Source organism: Mauremys mutica, chromosome 1, assembly GCF_020497125.1.
Source record: "Mauremys mutica isolate MM-2020 ecotype Southern chromosome 1, ASM2049712v1, whole genome shotgun sequence".
NCBI classification, from domain to species: Eukaryota; Metazoa; Chordata; order Testudines; family Geoemydidae; genus Mauremys; species Mauremys mutica.
In genome coordinates, this window is record NC_059072.1 from 266383966 (window position 1) to 266401921 (window position 17956).

The 17956-nt window shown below is 42.3% G+C and overlaps 1 protein-coding gene across 5 annotated transcripts in view; it reads right to left on the minus strand.

Moving 5' to 3' along the window:
* The window catches only part of FARP1 (FERM, ARH/RhoGEF and pleckstrin domain protein 1), a 327115-nt gene that overhangs the window by 135596 nt on the left and 173563 nt on the right, over positions 1–17956 (minus strand). Inside the window, exon 1 of one of the 5 annotated variants that reach the window (XM_045009297.1) lies at positions 9417–9567. The exons of the other annotated variants lie outside the window; for them this stretch is intronic. The gene's annotated coding sequence lies outside the window, so the exon portion shown is untranslated. Of the gene's footprint in view, positions 1–9416; positions 9568–17956 lie in introns of those variants that run through there. 5 annotated transcript variants of the gene reach the window in all.

Genomic DNA, 17956 nt, shown 5'->3' on the forward strand with positions numbered 1-17956 from the left:
TCCCATTTTTGTCCATGCGCCCCCGGCCGACCTCAGCGAGGCCAGCCAGGAGCACCCATGACAGCAACAGACGGTACAAAATGACTGATAACCGTCATCTCATCGCCAATTTACAATGGCGGACGGTGCAATAGGGATGGTAACCATCTATGCTACCTTGCAAAGGCAAACGAATGCTCCTGTGTAGCACTGCAGTACCGCGTCTGTCAGCAGCATCCAGTACACATACGGTGACAGTGACAAGGCAAAACGGGCTCCATGGTTGCCATGCTATGGCGTCTGCCAGGGCAATCCAGGGAAAAAGGGTGCAAAATGATTGTCTGCCATTGCTTTCATGGAGGAAGCATTGAGTGATGACATTTACCCAGAATCACCCGCGACACTGCTTTTGCATTAGGATCTCAACCCAGAATTCCAATGGGCAGGAACTATGGGATAGCTATGGGATAGCTACCCACAGTGCAACGCTCCAGAAATCGACGCTAGCCTCAGTACATGGACGCACACCGACGAATTAATGTGTTTAGTGTGGCCGCGTGCACTCGACTTTATACAATCTGTTTTACAAAACCGGTTTATGTAAAATCGGAATAATCCCATAGTGTAGACATACCCTATGTGGCTGAAAGAGTTCATGACCTGCTGGAGACAATGTTTACATCTGTAACCAGTCCCTCTACACCAGTGATAAAAAAGACAGTTGATTGGATCAATACATGTTTTCAGCAAGCTATGGAAAGCATGACTGAGGCCTGGTCTACCCTATGGGGCAAGGTCAAATTTAGCCGCATTAGGTTGATTTAAAAATGACTACGTCCACACAACCAACCCCGTTCCGTCGACCTAAAGAGCTCTTAAAATTGACTTCTGTACTCCTCCCTGGCGAGGGGAGTAGCACTAAAATCGACTTTGCTGGGTTAAATTTGGGGTAGTGCAGACACAAAATCAACAGTATTGGCCTCCGGGAGCTATCTCATAGTGCTCCATTGTGACCGCTCTGAACTCCGATGCACTAGCCAGGTACACAGGAAAAGCCCTGGGAACTTTTGAATTTCATTTCCTGTTTGGTCAGCATGGCGAACTCAGCAGCACAGGTGACCATGCAGTCCCCCCCTGAATCGTAGAGCGTAGAATGTTTCTACGCTCCCCCTATCATCTCCGTCCCTGAGGTTATCGCAGATTAGAAGGTGAAAAAATTGCATCCGCAATGACATTTTCCGAGCTCATATAGTCTTCCCGCACTGATAGGGAACAGCTTAATGCATGGAGGCATTCAGTGGCAGAGGCCAGGAAAGAATTAAGTGAGTGCAAACAGCGGAGGCAGGACACGATGCTGAGGCTAATGGGAACAAACGGACATGATGAAGCATCTGCTGGGGAAGTAAACTGACATGATGAGTCGTCTGTTGGAGCTGCAGGAAAGCCAACAAGAACACAGACCCCTGCTGCATCCACTGTATAATGGCCTATCCTCCTCCCCATGTTCCACAGACTCCTCACCCAGACACCCAAGAACGTGCCGGGGGGAGGGGGGAAAGAGGGCAGCTCCAGGCACCCAGCCACTTCACTCCAGATGATGGCCCAAGCAACAGAAGGTTGTCATTCAAACAGTTTGAATTTTAGTGTGGCTACAATAAGCAATGTGGCCTTGTCCTCCTCCCCCACCCCACCAGGGCTACCTTGTCTGTTATCTTTTTTTTTTTTTTTAATTAAATAAAGAAAGAATGCATGGTTTCTGTATTTCCAAGGGGAGAGGGTAATTGGCTTACAGGGAATTAAAATCAACAAAGGGGGCAGGTTTGCATCAAGGAGAAACACACACATCTGTCACACCGAAGCCTGGCCAGTCATGAAACTGGTTTTCAGAGCCTCTCCAATTGCCCTGGTGTCTGGCTGCTCAAAATCTGACACCAAGGGATTTGCCTCAACCTCCCACCCCGCCATAAATGTCTCCACCTTACTCTCACAGATATTATGGAGCACACAGCAAGCAGCAATAACAATGGGAATGTTGGTTACGCTGATGTCTGACCAACAGTGCCAGCAAGGTTTTAAACATCCAAAGGCACATTCTACCACCACGTGCTCAGCCTATAGTTGAACTGCTCCCTACTACTTTCCAGGCTTCATGAACGAATCCCCTGAGCTCATCGCTGAGGCGCAAGAGAGCAGAGTTGCAGGGGAAGTGATGGAGCCGTACACCATTCCCTGGAGGTCACTAGGAGCCGGGCAGGGAAGACTTTCCCAGAACCCCCGGCCAAATTACATGTCCGACGAGGATGGTTACCAGTCCTGCTGCACCGTCTGCTGCCAGCAGCACCCAGGAGAGCCAGTATGGATCCCCTGAGCTTGTCGCTGGGGAGCAAGAGAGCAGGGTTGCACAGAAGCGGTGGATGACAACGGTTAGCAGTCCTACTGCACCGTCTGCTGCAAAGGCAAGGAGCTGCTGCTGTGTAGTAATGCCAGCTGCTGCAGCTGCTTCTGTGTCGAATGCTTGGAGGTCTGGGTAGGGCAAGGTACCTCAGCCAAGGCAAAAGAGCAAGAGCCCTGGAGCTGTTCCATGTGTCAACTACAGAAGTGCTATGGGGTGTTACAGCACCGACCGGACTGGAATGTACAGCTGCAAGACTTCTGCACCAGCAACAAAGGACAGGAATCTGATGCACCTAAAATCTAAAAAGGCCCGCATATTTCCCAGAGTCACTACCCTTGATAACTATTGTCTGCCGTTGCTTTCACGGAGGGAGAGATGTCTGACGGCATGTACCCCAAACCACCCGCGACAATGTTTTTGCCCCATCAGGCACTGGGAGCTTAACTCAGAATTCCAGTGGGTGGCAGAGAGACTACGGGAACTGTGGGATAGCTACCCACAGTGCACTGCTCCGTAAGTCGATGCTAGCCACGGCAGTGAGGATGCACTCCGCCAATTTAATGCGCTTAATGTGGACATACAAAATTGACTATAAAATCGATTTCTAAAAATCGACTTCTATAAAATCAACCTAATTTCGTAGTGTAGACTCCTGTGTTTCCCCCCATCCACACTACCAGGTAAATCATTTTCATCATCTTTTTGAGGGACCTCAATTGCTCATTGGTTTCCTAGTGTAAACAAGGCTTTGCAATCTAACCTAGGTTGTAAATCCACATCTAATTTTGTTACAAGCTGCATTACTACAACATGAAGAAGCCATTCTATCTACTACTCTTTTGAAAATGGTGTCTTCAATACAGTTTCAGTTGCATAGCGGCATTCAAATTAAACAGCTTTATCAACCACACTAAAACACACTATTCCTTTTGGAACTAGTTCACATGTACTTTTCAATGGACAAATAAAGAACTCTCCCATGATTTATTAATATATCAGCATCCTCATTCAACCTACATGAGCAGCCAACAATTTTAGACCAATCATTAAACATTTTAAGACTTGTTTATTCTCCACATCTACTGAAATTTTTGCTACTAGTAGGATGTAACTCAATGCAGCTACAAAACATTTGTAAGGACTGTGCAACATATGCATGCAAACCTTGTAATCAACTATTTAAAGCTGCAAAGTTTAGATATCAAGTATTCCAAAATCTAGAATGGTGGGGGAATCTGGATTTGGGGTTCCAGTCCAAGCCTCTCAATAGTGTTAATCACTTTTAAACTAGATTACCATATATACTCGTTCATTAGCCCGTTCATTTATAAGCCAATCCCCCAAAATGGATAGGTAAAAATAGCAAAAACTGTATGACCCTTTCATAAGCCGACCCTATATTTCAGGGGTTGGCAAACTTTGGCTCCTGGCCCATTAGGGTAAGCCGCTAGCAGGCCTGGATATTTTGCTTACCTGGAGCGTTCACAGACATGGAGCCCCTCAGCTTCCAGTGGCCGTGGTTTGCCGTTCCCAGCCAATGGGAGCTGCAGGAAGTGGCACACTTCCCGCAGCTCCCATTGGCTGGGAACGGCAAACCGCGGCCACTGGGAGCTGAGGGGCTCCTTGCCTGCAGACACTCCAAATAAACAAAACGTCCTGACCTGACAGCGGCTTACCCTGATAGGCCGGGAGCCAAAGTTTTTCAACCCGTTATAGTTTAAAAGCTGGTGTCACAAGAAACACTCAAAAGTTTTGCTACAATTATTTTAATGCAATCTAATGAAAAACCTGTTATAATCATAACTGAACAAATATGTATTCACCTTCAAAATTACAGTCAATTTTAAAATCAGTAAATGGATATTTAAAACAAGTAACTTAGAACAATAGGAGATTTTAAAAAGTCTTAAAATCCTTCAAAGTCTGAATCAGTCTCTGATTCACCAAACAGTTAATTAAACTTGGCTTCAGTCACAGCTGCACCTGCATTGTCATCGTAGATGTCGGCAGTGTTGTCTTCAGACTTAGATTCCTTCTCATCATCAGACTCTGTTGTGTCATCATCAACACCACTTTTGGGCTCGGGAAACAAGCATTGAATAGTGGGATCACATCATCATGTACGTCTGGGATGACAAGCAGTGGCTGCAGAACTTTCAGATGAGGAAAGCCACATTCATGGTACTGCGTGATGAGCTCAACCCAGTCCTGCAGTGCAATGACACGAGAATAAGAACTGCCCTGTCATTGGAGAAGCACATGGTGATTGCACTGTGGAAGCTGGCTACTCCAGACTGCTATCGATCGGTCGCTAACCAGTTCGGAATGGGAAAGTCAACTGTTGGATGCGTGTTGATGAAAGTGTGCAGGGCCACTAATCACATCCTGTTCCGAAAGACCGTGACTTTGTGCAGGTGCTTGTGGATCACGGACATTAACACAGGCTGGTCCGGAAAGGTGCATGATGCATGCATCTTTCGGAACACTGGCCTGCTCAGGAAACTGCAAGCAGGGACTTTCTTCCCAGACCAGAAGATCACTGTAGGGGAAGTCGAAATGTTCATTGTGATCCTGGGAGACCCTGCCTACCCCTTAGTGCTGTGGCTTATGAAGCCATACACGGGGAACCTTGACAGCAGCAAGGAGTGGTTCAACAACAGGCTGAGCAAGTGCAGAATGACTGTTGAGTGTTCTTTTGGCCATTTAAAGGCCCGCTGGCGCTGCCTATATGGGTGGCTGGATCTGGCCGATGACATTCCTATGCTTATAGCAGTGTGCTGTATGCCCCATAATATTTGTGAAGGGAAGGGTGAAAATTTCACTTCGGGCTGGACTGCTGAGGCTCAGCACCTGGAGGCTGCATTTGAACAGCCAGAGACCAGGGGTTTTAGAGGCACTGGATGCCTTGAGGCAGCAATTTGAAGCCGAAATCCAGTAATATTTGTTGCTATGTTCGGGACTGCAGTGCTTGTAACGCTAGAAGGTGATTGTGATTGGTCCAGATGATGCACTATGAAGGTTTAAGAAAACTGTCTGTTGCTTTGCAGGGCTCTGTTTGCTTTCAATTAATGGAATAAAGATTGCTTTCAAACCAAAACAATTCTTTTATTAAAAAACAACAACTAGAGGAGAGAGACAAACAAAAAAAAAACACATCTGCACTGTGGGGGATAGAGGAAGGGAGGGTCCCAGGAGGAAGTGGAGTCCTGGGATGGTTCAAGATTTGTGTATGTCCTGGTATCATAAGCAACCTTGTCCTTTGGCGTACAGTGAAGCAGCTACTATACTTTAGCAGGGCTGAACTGCAGAGGGATGCGTGTTGAGTGCAGTGGGTACTGGGAGTCCACAGGGATGGACTGTGAGGGGGCAGGAGTGGAATGCAGCAGGTACAGACTGGAGCCAGGAGGTTGATAAGAGGGTGTTGGCAGTGTCTGGGAGGCATACGGGAAAGAGTTTTGCGACAGCAGCTGCAGGGGAGGGAGGGCAGGCGCGGAGCTGCTCGGTTTACAGTGCTAGTAGTGCCTGAAGCGTGTCTGCTTGGCGCTCCATAACATTTAAGAGCCGCTCTGTGGCTTCGTTCTGGCTTCGTTCTGGCACACCGGGTTCTCCTTTCAGTCCCTCTTCTCGCTGTCCTGCCTCTCCTTCAATTCTTGTTTTTCATCCGTGGAGTGCATCATGACATCACGCAGAAAGTCCTCTTTAGTTCTTCATGGCCACTTTCTAATTCTGCGCAGCTGTTCAGCTGGAGATAACAAAGAGGGAGGCTGGGCTCCCAAGGTCATATCTGTGAAGCCAAAATGCAACATTTTACAGAAGCAGTATTGTTTGCAACACGCAGACCACTGATTCCATGATTTAAAACACATACCTATCAGTAACTGTCTGACCTCGGGCAAGCACACAAGTCACAAGACTCCCAAAATGGTGAGTAACCGCAGGAGCTGGGGAAATCAGTGTTCCAGGACCGTACTGAACACTGGACACGTGGGTCCGGGGTAAAGCCAGCACCGGGGTGAGGGGGGGAGGGCTTATAATCATTACGTTCCCCACATTTTCCACAGGCTGTGTTCATTATGGCTCTTATGCAGCTCACCTGTGTGCAATGGTGTCCCCACCCCCGCCAGTGACAGCAGAGTGGTGCAGGAAAGTTATCTTTAATGGGGCAAGAAACAAAGCAGCTCTGCCAAAGAGCCTGTGGCAGCTGACTGTCCAGTATCTCCATGAGAGTTTCATGGAGAACTCTTAGGCAGATTCCCATGAAATGAGGAAGTCAATCAACAGCCTTTTCCGCCACTCAGACTAGGTATGTGGTGGTACGCGCATCATACAGACACAAGCCTGCTTTCTGCAACCCTCCTATCCCAACAACTCACTTCAGCAATTCCCAAAATCAAAGCCACTTACCAGGGGCCTCCTCTCCTGTTTCCACTTTGCCAAGCTCCAATGGCTAGCCTCCTGCAGGATAGAGAAGAGCTCCTGGCTGCATGCATCTCTGACCTCCAAGTCGTCCTCTGCCTCTGGGTCCCCCTCCACATCCTCATTCAAGATTTTCTCCTCATTCCACTCTCAACTGGCACACGAGCCACCGAAGTATCCACATTGGGCTTCGCAGTGGAGGTGGGGTCACCACCGAGTATCGCGTCCAGCTCTTTGTGAACCGGCAGCTTGTGGGCGCAGAACCAGAGCGGCGATTTGCCTACCATGCTTTGTGGTAGGTGTTCCACAGCTCCTTCACTTTGACCCAGCACTGCAGTGTGTCCCGGTCATGGCCCCTTTCTGTCATTCATCATGAAATCTGTCTATAGGTATCATAATTCCTACACCTGGAGCGCAGCTGGGACTGAACAGCCTCCTCTCCTCAAATGCTGATGAGGTCCAGCAGCTCGGCATTGCTCCAAGCGGGGGATCGCCTGGTGAGTGAAGCAGGCATGGTCACCTGGAAAGATGTGCTGAAACTACAGCATGTGTCACCAAGCAAACAGGAAAGACACTTTCAAAATTTCAAAGGAATTTAAAGGGTGGGGCTCATGGTTGGTCACCTGAGGGCAGGGCAGTAGAGTTCAAACCGATGACCAGAGAGGCAAGAACAGGCATTGTGGGACACCTCCCGGAGGCCAATCTCAGCGCTGTTATCGACCAGGGTGTCTACACTGGCACCGTGGTGCTGTAGCCCTGGCGCAGAAAGCTGTATGCCTCTTGTTAGGGTGGTTTTTTTTGTTTGTTTTTTTACAGCGCTGCAACTGCGCAGTTTCTGCGCACTAAGTGGCTTGGCAGTGCCTTGGCAGACACCTCAGGAATTACACCACAGAAACCTGCTTTACTGAGCAGAAACTTGCCAGTGTAGACAAGGCCTAAGTGATTCATGTAGACTGCCTTTGGCAAATATAGCTGAAGAAACTAGAGCACTTGTTTGCAAAAACTAATTGGGAGTTTGGCATATAATGTGACAACCTAATTTTTTAATTAGCTTTTCTTCCCTGGAAAACTAAATTGCCGAAGCACAATTCTGGAAGTGAACATATACCTGCTGCACAAATTATATGATTTTTCCTCCTTAATGCACAAATACTGAATGAGTCTAACCTCCTGGCCTTGGTGCTATTTAGCAACACACTGTGCTCCTTGTTTCCTCAAAAGAGCTGAAACTTAGATTCAGAATGCTCATTAAAAATACTTTAGATTGAATTTCATAGCCCACAACTTTTGAAGAGGAATATAAAGGCACCATTCAGACCTTGCAGAGTAATTCAGCTCTGCAGCAGCCACTGTGTAATTAGGGATGGAAAGCCCAATCTTTGTGCACTCTCCTTCCCAGTGTCTAACGGAACAAACCTCCTGGGCGCATTTCTGTGAGTTGTTTTTTTTTTGTGTTTTTTTTTAAAGCCAGTTAATGTTTGACAAAACGTTTATAAAGGAACAATTACACTATCATTAACAGTTTGGGGTTTTCTTTGTTCCTGACCTATTTTCTCTGCCAGCTTGATTTTTTATTTTATTTTATACAGCTCTTTGCTGAAATAAAATTTATAAGGCATTCTAAAGTCATCATAGGTAATAATACAATCCTGCAGTACATGCAGAGATTCAACTACTTAGAATTAACAACTATAAAACCAGGCTAGGAGTGCAAAGTTACAGTAACAAAAGTGATTATTTATAGCTTTTATTCAGATATTTTTGCTTTGGCAATTTTTTTTTTTGCAAACTGTAAGTCAGTTCAGTCCTTTGAGCATGGGTATATTATAACACCTTAAAAAATGGAATCCCATGAACGAAAGAAATCTTAGGTTCAAGACCAAATTATTGTAAAACAGACCATTAATAATAGTCTGGTTAAATATGAATCTATAAAACACAATTAATAGACTATATGCAAAGGCTCAGAATGAGCAGAGATCAAGAGGAGCCAATTTTAACTGTACATCATTAACCCTAGACACAGTTCAAATCCTCTGGAATCTTTTGACTTGACCCTCCTAGTCAGAACAACCAGCCAGTTCCTTAGCATAAATATGCCTCAGCCATCTCAAACTAGCTTTCACTTATATTAAAATATCACTTAGAGAGGTATGAGGAGGAGGAAAGAGCATTTTAACAACAGGACACAGAACTTTTCACTATAAGCATCTATCTGAAATGCTCAGATAGTTCCAATCCCATCCCAAGCGAACAGATGTCAACAGCACACAAAAGTTATCATAACTGATACTTTTGTAGGCAGTCTTAGAAGAACTTAAGATTGAAAGTACATGAAGACTGAGCTACACTTTAACTGCTAGGTAGTCTCTCCAAGTCAGGCTTGAGAGAAACTGACAACATTATATGGTTAATTTTCATTCTCCTCACTACTTATGCTCTTACTGTTCTGTTTATCATTTTTCTACAGCATTGCCAGTGCTGTGCCTCACAGAGGTGCTACAAATATTAAACTGATAAAAGAAAAACCAGTGGAACTAATGTAATGGGGACTAGAGTAATGGTTTCATCTATCTAAGTAGGTCAGAATGCTCATATTTTTCAAAGGAGGACCAAAATTACTCACCTTTCTCTTGCTTTAGCTTTTGGTCATTTGGTTTCTGCAAAAAGGTTGCTAGACTCTTCTGATCTTTTATTTGTAGAACACCTGTGTTTTGCAGCATGGCCTTTAACATAGCTAACCTATGATCATCCTGCCCTCCATTTGGCCCCAGCCTCCAAGGAACATTTGCCTTTGGCTTTTAAGAGTTGAATCTTGGGCTATGTCAGCATAGAATACCAACTGATCATAACTGCTATGGAACAGCACAGAGAGCAGCTTTGTTTGAAAGCACACAACTAATCGTTTCAGCACTTGAAAGGACTGGTTCTTAAATTGAAACTGGTTCTGAATGAGAAACCAGCATAGACTGCAGAGCAGTGTGTTACATGTTCTTTTCAGCAAGCGGGAAATGGGAGGAGGAGATTTTGCTGGCTATAAGTATTTGGATGTCTAGGAGAAGCAAAGAGCCCAGCAGGATTTCTAGGCTGTTCATAAGCTTGACTACTAGCAGCACATGCTCCAAACTGAGGAAATCAAAGTGCTTCCTCCTCATCCAATAAACAAGACTTCACTCTTTCCAGGCTTAGCTTGAGACATTCAGCTTTCATTCAGTTGCCGATCTTCCTTGGAACAATGGATTAGCTGGGAAAACTGCAGACTGCATATAAGAAGAGACGCATAGAACCATGTATTTATTACTGTCGTTTTATGCTCTCTCATTACCATCCTCAGTGGTTTCACAAGACATTGAATCAGAACAGTGTAGCCATACCCAGAGGCAGGATTGAGTCCTATAAGACTCTGCAGAGGAGAGCCTTCCAGGGCTGGAGCAGTTGGACCATCACGACCCACAGGGTTCTATCAGAGGAATGCAGCCAGTATAGAACAACTATCCTCTACTAGGTCTAGCAGGGGGGTCATGATTACTTTGTGGTCCAGCAGCCTGACAGACCTAGCAGAATTAGCACAGATTGTTCATCTCTGTCCCTAGTCATACAAAGATCACTTATCAAGTACAAATTAATGCACGTGTCATCAGTACTAAAATGACTACTAAGATTTGACACAATATTATTCTTGCTTATAAGTTTTAAAATTTCACTACATACAAACTATCACATGCATGTGGGAAAATATTTTACATACGGGAAAAACAGAAATAAGTAAAGTATCAGAGGGATAGCCGTGTTAGTCTGGATCTGTAAAAGCAGCAAAGAATCCTGTGGCACCTTATAGACTAACAGACGTTTTGCAGCATGAGCTTTCGTGGGTGAATACCCACTTCTTCAGATGCAAGTAATAAGAAATAAGTAAATTTTTTTAATCCTTTTAAACTATAGCAGCCTTAACACAGCTCACAGGCACAGCAAAATAGAAGTAAACAAGGTACCGTTAGGCATGGGTAACTACAGTAATATGAAGAGAAGGTCCCTGTACCTTAGCCACAGCACAGACTGTAAACAACAGTAAAATCCTACAACGTGTTTTATGGTTTTGTAACATTATACAAGCCAGCACATTTTTAAAAGTCTGAACTAGTTAAACGAAAATAGGCACACTGCTTTATTTATATGGAAATTAATTGAATGTTATTAACACCATTTTCTGTCAGTCCTTAAAATTCCCTGGAGTTTCTACTGCATGAAACCCCACCACATTGAATAAAGGCTAATAAGGGCTTTACATCGTTAAATCATTTGATGCAAGGAAACCAAAGGCTCAACAATGTTGTATTGAGCAGAAGTATTCTAATCAACGAGAAGACTCCTGTCATCTTTTAGAAATGAAATGATAAGTTTAGGAAGCTTAGCGCCGAATCCTAGTCACACAGAAATGGGACCAAGATTTGACTCTTCAAACCCAATACTCTAAGGTTCTGAGTAACTTCACCTCCCACTGAAGTCAAAGGGAACTGAAGGCATCCAGCATCCCCTTAGGAAAAACAAAACAGCTTGCAGGGTCAGGCCCATAGTGAAGAGCTCACAATGTTTTTATGGAACTTGAGTGACTACAAAGGCAATCTTTGCTAGCAGCAAGAATAGCCTTCAAGAACAATGAAGAAAATCAACTGTGAAAAATGCCAACGTTTGAGTTTTACTCACAGGTTGCTGGTTAAATTTTTTAAATTGGAATCAAATAATGAAACAACATGGACCTGACTAGCTAATCTTCCCAGGTTTACAATTATTAAAACCTGGTGTTATCAATGAAAAGAAAAAAAATGAATTAAAGCTAACTGTGATATAAAATATTTATTCCCCTCTTCCCCCCAGTGTTTACATAGCCACAACATTAAAATGAAACTTAATTTAAAAAATATTTTCTATTTATAGGGAAAACAATTGCTTCTCTTTTACCGCTTAAGGTAATAGAACAGAAAATATCCATAGTGTATAATGCAGGCAACTATGTGGCAACAATTTATAGGCGTTTTAATGAACATATACAGCCAAAGGCAAAATCTGCTTACTGTTATTTTTAGTAATAAAATACTTTACTAAACAGTCAGCCTTCTGATAAAAAAAACATAAAATGCACTTTAACATTTGATATTGTTACTAAGTGGCTTGTGAAATCTGTTTTTATGCATTTCCTTGAAGTCATTTTGCACAGAATTATTATGAGTCAAGGGTTCTATGGAAAAAAAATCAGAAGTGTTTAGAATGTTTTAATTGCTTCATTTTAGTTTAGTGTTCTTACTGTCAGTTATAGTGTAAAGTAAAATTAAGCAAACAGACATGGCTTTGTTTTCTTTGTGGAGATTGCTTCTGGCTTTTCCAAGTAGAAAACAAAAGCATAGTACAGCATTCAAATCCTGGTGGCTTCAATATTTGCTTTGTGAATGATCCTCTACCAGAATCCTTCCTTTTATCTCAGCTCTACCTTAAAATACTCTAGTATTATTATTGTACAATAATGTGGTTAACATGATCATCCAGGTTAGGATTCCAAGATCTACAAATGTTACACTGCACAGTTTTCAACAGAAATTACAAACGATGGGCCTGATCTTGCAATTGGAGACACTAGTGCAGTACTTTGTGCCCATGTAGTACCCACTATCTTCAGTGAGAATTCACGTGGGAGAAGGCATCCATGCTAGCCGTCCAACTGCAGGATCAGGACCTATAAGCAAACGGCTAATTATCAAATATTTCAGTACTTCTATTGTCTATACAAAGACTGACTGAACATTTCTAACAAACATGTTAGCCTCAAAATGACCTTCTAAATTACCCTGTGATTGAGGGACCTGCAACTCCTTTTAAAAACAAGAAAAATTGCAGGTCTTGGCCACCTCTTGCAATCAGGCACAAGATGGGCCCCAAAAAACGGAAGCACCGAAAATTAGTCAACACTGACAATAATGGTTAAAGTGGCTTCTGGTGACTGCGAAATCAGATGAAGCCGAATAATTTGGAAGGTTATTGTATTTAAATTATATTTTCATCATAGTTTCCACCAAACAATGGGGAAGTCTCTCTCATCTTGAAATGACACTTTCTCCTCATTAGAGATTTCAGTTTTAATAAACAAACAAAGGAATTGTGGAGTTGGCTGCTTCTGACTGTTTAGCAGAAATCCTATTTTGTGTTGATTGTGTTGGTGATCGCAAGACTACAAAGCTGCTTTTCAATTTGCCAGTTTAGGATCAACTAGGCAAAAGGTCATTTTGCCCTTGTCTTAACTAGGATTAAAAAGGTGCCTTTTGTTAGAATACCTGTTGGAACATTTTAGCTAGCATGTTCTAACACACTAGTATCAACAAGGCAGTGTAGACTTTAACATACATCGACCTGGTTAAGCTGAAGTCTACGGGAGCTGATGCTATTTTAAATATTAGTTTCTAGATTCATATAATTTTTACATTAGTAGCTATAATTTGAATAGAATTTAAAGTAAATTTTGATTGAGAAACTCGTTTCTAATCTTACATTAAAAAGGGAGATTCTGAAAGACAGAAAGGGCAGTTAGATGTGGGAACCTGATTTCCCTCTCCGCCTTTGAACATCTTCCTATAAACTCTCACGTGGTTAATGTCATGATGTAATTTCAGTAGGATGGCTGCCACCAAGAATGTGATCAGAAACAGCTTTTTTAGTTATCATTATTTTAAATTATGTATCATTGTTTATTGTGTGTAGTGAGTCTCGCTACAGAAGTTTCCTTATTACTGGAATGGGCACAATTTACAACTAATAAAAAACAATGGAGAGTTCAGACAACCTTCCCTACTACAAGAAAAGAATCTTCACATGTAAAAATCTAGCTTGTATGGTAAAAGTAGGCTGAAACTGTAAACATTAGTCCATTTTCCTCAGCCTCAGAAAAGTTTCTTCTGTTTCACTGGCATTTTGTTTAAGTGCTTTAGAAACACTTTATGTACCCAATTAAGGGGAGAAGACTTAAAAGGTAAAAAGACAATTAAATCTTGGCTGAGTCGTAGTATGTATTCCTGATATTTTCCCAAAGTTTTTAATGCTTGGAATTCTACTCCTGAAGTGACCACTTACTGGCCTGCAGCTCCCCAAAAGGTGAACAGAAGTCCAACTTGGAACCCTGACAAAGGAACATGAGCTAATTTACAATGTTCAGGTTCAGATCTACTTTTTTTTTTTCATCTCACAAATGGCCAATTTTAAAAACAGATTCTGCCTCAAAGGCTACGATAAGCCTCTTAACAAATTCCAGCTGCATGGAGTTGAGTAGATAATCAATGTATTCAGAGACTATTGGTTCTAAATAGGAGGGGAAGTGCAGGGAAGATTGCCAGATTTTCTAACTATTGCTGCTAAACCTCAACAGTAGAAGAGGCTCTTTCCCCTATAAGGTCTAGTGACTCACACACATACCAAAATACTGTGGCAATATTAATGTTCCGGGCTGGGAGTGGAGAAAGGGGAATGAAATGTTCAATCAATTCTTCAGAGAAGGGCCATTTGCTGACAAGAAAATACAAATATACAGGGAGTTAAACACTATGCAAACATCATTTACAAAAACTCAAACAGTAAAACATACATAGTATTTTCTTGTGAATGTTCCTAAACTCACCACTTTGCCCTCAGCCCCTTCCCAGAGAGATTCCTGCCTCAGAAAAACAAGACTGAAGAAATCCTTCAGGACACATTCAGCCACTACCTGCTCTTAAAGACAATCAAGGTAGCAGCAGTCTCTGAAAACTAAACAAACTACTCACACTTTTCAGGTCCAGTAAAACCCCAAGGCCCAAATGAACACAGCCTTAATGTAGCCTGCAAGGGATTCTTCTGAAGCTGTAAGTGATAATGGCAACCCAACAAGGCCCTCAATCACAAACACTGCGCAGTTCTTGTACATTGTTTAGCAACTATATAATCTGCCTTCATTCTTGGGAAATCATCAAGCTTTTCCAGACTCTGGATAAAGAGTCTGGCAAGAAAAGCAATCAGCAGGTCTGCTATTACTAACTGTCCAGTGGCTAACACACATCTAACCCAAATGCACCTAATTAGTGGCTAAAGCCATAATTAATTTTTGTAAGTGAATTTCATGCTCATGAAAGATGTCATATTGTAACAGTGGAAACTGAAGTCAAAACAGGCATTGCACTAGCTGCAACAATACGTGTTTTTTCATTCTGCCCTTCCGAAAAGACCCATGACAGGCAATTCTAATCCTTCATTATGCCCATTCTATCCTGTTGATGTTCCCATTTGTGATGTAGACACTTGTCCCCTAGGAACTGGATTACCAACGTATCATTTCATAAAGGATACCAAATACCCATGCAAAGATATTGGACTTTATTACCACCAACCTGGCCCAAATTTGACTTGTGACATGGAGGTGAAGGTCTTTAAATCATTACCTCATCCAGTCTTTTAGATTTTCAAAATGGATACCAATCACTCAGCTTTTCTCCTCATTGAGAAGAGAGTGCATATTACTTCATATAGGTCTGTATGTCAAACTCTGTATTAAATAGACGCAAGGCTAGGTAACAAGAGAAAACTTCAAACAAAAGTTTTTAAGAAACTGAAGTGATGATTTTTGGCTTCCAATCAGCACACAGATTTAGGTACCTAATTTTAAACACTGCAAATTTTGAAAATTGACCTCTTAGAATAAGCCTGGCAGGAGTTGGATTTAAAATGAAAATAATCTATAATGATTAGTTATGATAAACCCCTAGAGGATATCCAGGAACTGTGTTGACTTAATATTTATATTGGCTCCACTGAAACTTTCCTGCCATCATCAGTTATCCCAAATGCAGAGAATAATGAGGTTTGGGTTTACAGTACATAACGATAAAGCAACTAATATTAACTACAATCTATGCATAACATGTGTATAATATTGTAACTATTCTGTTTTCTCCATTTTGGATAATCTTAGCCCAAATGATGGGTCGCAGATATCTATACTGTACATAGATTTTATTTTCCTCTTGCAATTCATTAGACAGAATGAGCATGACACATGAAGAGGATGTAATGAGTATGTATCATATTTTTCCCACTCACTACAAAACAAAACAACAACAACAACATGTTTGTGATAGTAAGAAAAGAGCTGAGAATCAGGCTGATAAGAGAGACACGCTTAAGGTCTGTTTTCATGAAACTGTAAACTTGCATAGCCCAGTATACATACTAAAGCAAGGTTTAGGAGGGAAGGCTAACCAAACACTCAAAAATGGACATGAACCATTCAGCCACTGACAAATGTGCAGGACAGACTATAGAGAAAAGTTGCAAGATTAATGCTGGGTCACTTAAAGACAAACTAATGGGACCAAGAAAGAATATCAGTGCAAACTCATGATTTTCTCATCAGTCTTTGGTATTTTTCTTAAAGCCCCCAAATGCTGGCGAGTGAGAGAATCTCTGTTATAATTTAAAAGGGGGAGGAAGGAGAGATAGCTCTTAGGGTGACAAACAAAAACTGGAAACATGAACTCTACAGGCTCAAAATCCAGAAGACAAATAAAAAGAACCAAACAATGATTGGTAACAAATTCGTTAATTAACATCCTAATATTGCTATAACACTTAACTAACTTTGTGATGTTACACCCCATAAGGCTTTATAGAAATATGCTTATGAGTGTAAATATGACATGACTGGAATATGTTTTATACTAAATATGCCATTTAGCATAACTGCAAAAGTTATGATCTACTGGATATATTCATCCTATTTGTATGCACATATTATTTTTGTATTCAAAGTTATGAATATTGGCTATGTACTTTTGATTTTAAGTAGCCTTAGTAAGGTATTTGGCCAGCTTCTTAAGAAAGGAATTTGCAAGTTAAGTGCCCAATCAAGAAACACTTAATGGACAATAGACCTTGGAAGACTCCATTCCACATAAGAAGTGTACCTGGGGACATTCAAGGTAGCATGGAAGCAATGGCTGCCACTTGTAAAGTTCTGAGTCATGCATGGACATGTGACTTGCCCATGTGACTCCAAAACTCCATCTTGTATCTGGGATTCTACACAGGGGGAGGGAGGGGTGTCCAGCCACAAGAGAGAAACTATATAAAGTCCTGGGAGATCCCCTCCATTTTGTCTTCAGCTGGCTCAAGAGGTAGCCTCTCCACCCCCAAAGGATACCTGAGAGAAACTGGAACAAAGGACAGTAACCACAGGGGTTTTAGTGATTGCTGGACCCAGAGTAGACAGAGGCTAGTCTGTAAAAGAAGCTTACTGGAACATCTCTCATGGTGAGATGTCATCTGTAATCACTTTCTTACTGTCTGAGGCTTTGTGTGTTTTATTTTATGTTGCTTGGTAATTCACTTTGTTCTGTCTTTTCTTTCTTGGAACCACTTAAATCCTACTTTTTGTATTTAATAAAATCACTTTTTACTTATTAATTAACCCAGAGTATGTATTAATACCTGGGTGGGGAGGAGGGTGCAAACAGCTCTGCATCTCTCTCTGTCAGCATTATAGAGGGCGAACAATTTATGAGTTTACCCTGTATACGCTTTATACAGGGTAAAATGGATTTATTTGGGGTTTGGACCCCATTGGGAGCTGGGCATCTGGGTGTTGGAGATAGGAACACTTCTTAAGCTGTTTTCAGTCAAGCCTGCAGCTTTTGGGGGACGTGGTTCAGACCAGGGTCTGTGTTTGTTGCAGGCTAGTGTGTCTGGCACAACCAGGCAGGGCACTGAAGTCCCAAGCTGCCAGAGAAAACGAGCTTAGAGGTAGTCTCGGCACATCAGGTGGCAGGTCCAAAGGGAGTTTCTGTGATTCAACCCGTCACAACTTTACTAGCCACAATTTAAAAATTAATTGGTATTGTTCTCAATAGACGTCTGAGAGCTGCAATGCAACTTTGGACAAAGAATTAAAGGCACACATGTTATCTAGAGCCAATGGGACTACTCAGACTATTTTTTTTGGAACTGTGAGCAGATATAAACTTCAACCACAGCTGTTTGGTTGCTCAAGACCTGTTCCCCTCAGTCTGTTGTCCTGGCCACATTGTCTTTCAGCTGTTCTGGCCTCCTTGGTCTTATACCTCTGTGGTGCCCTGATAATCTTCCACCTGCACAGCTTTT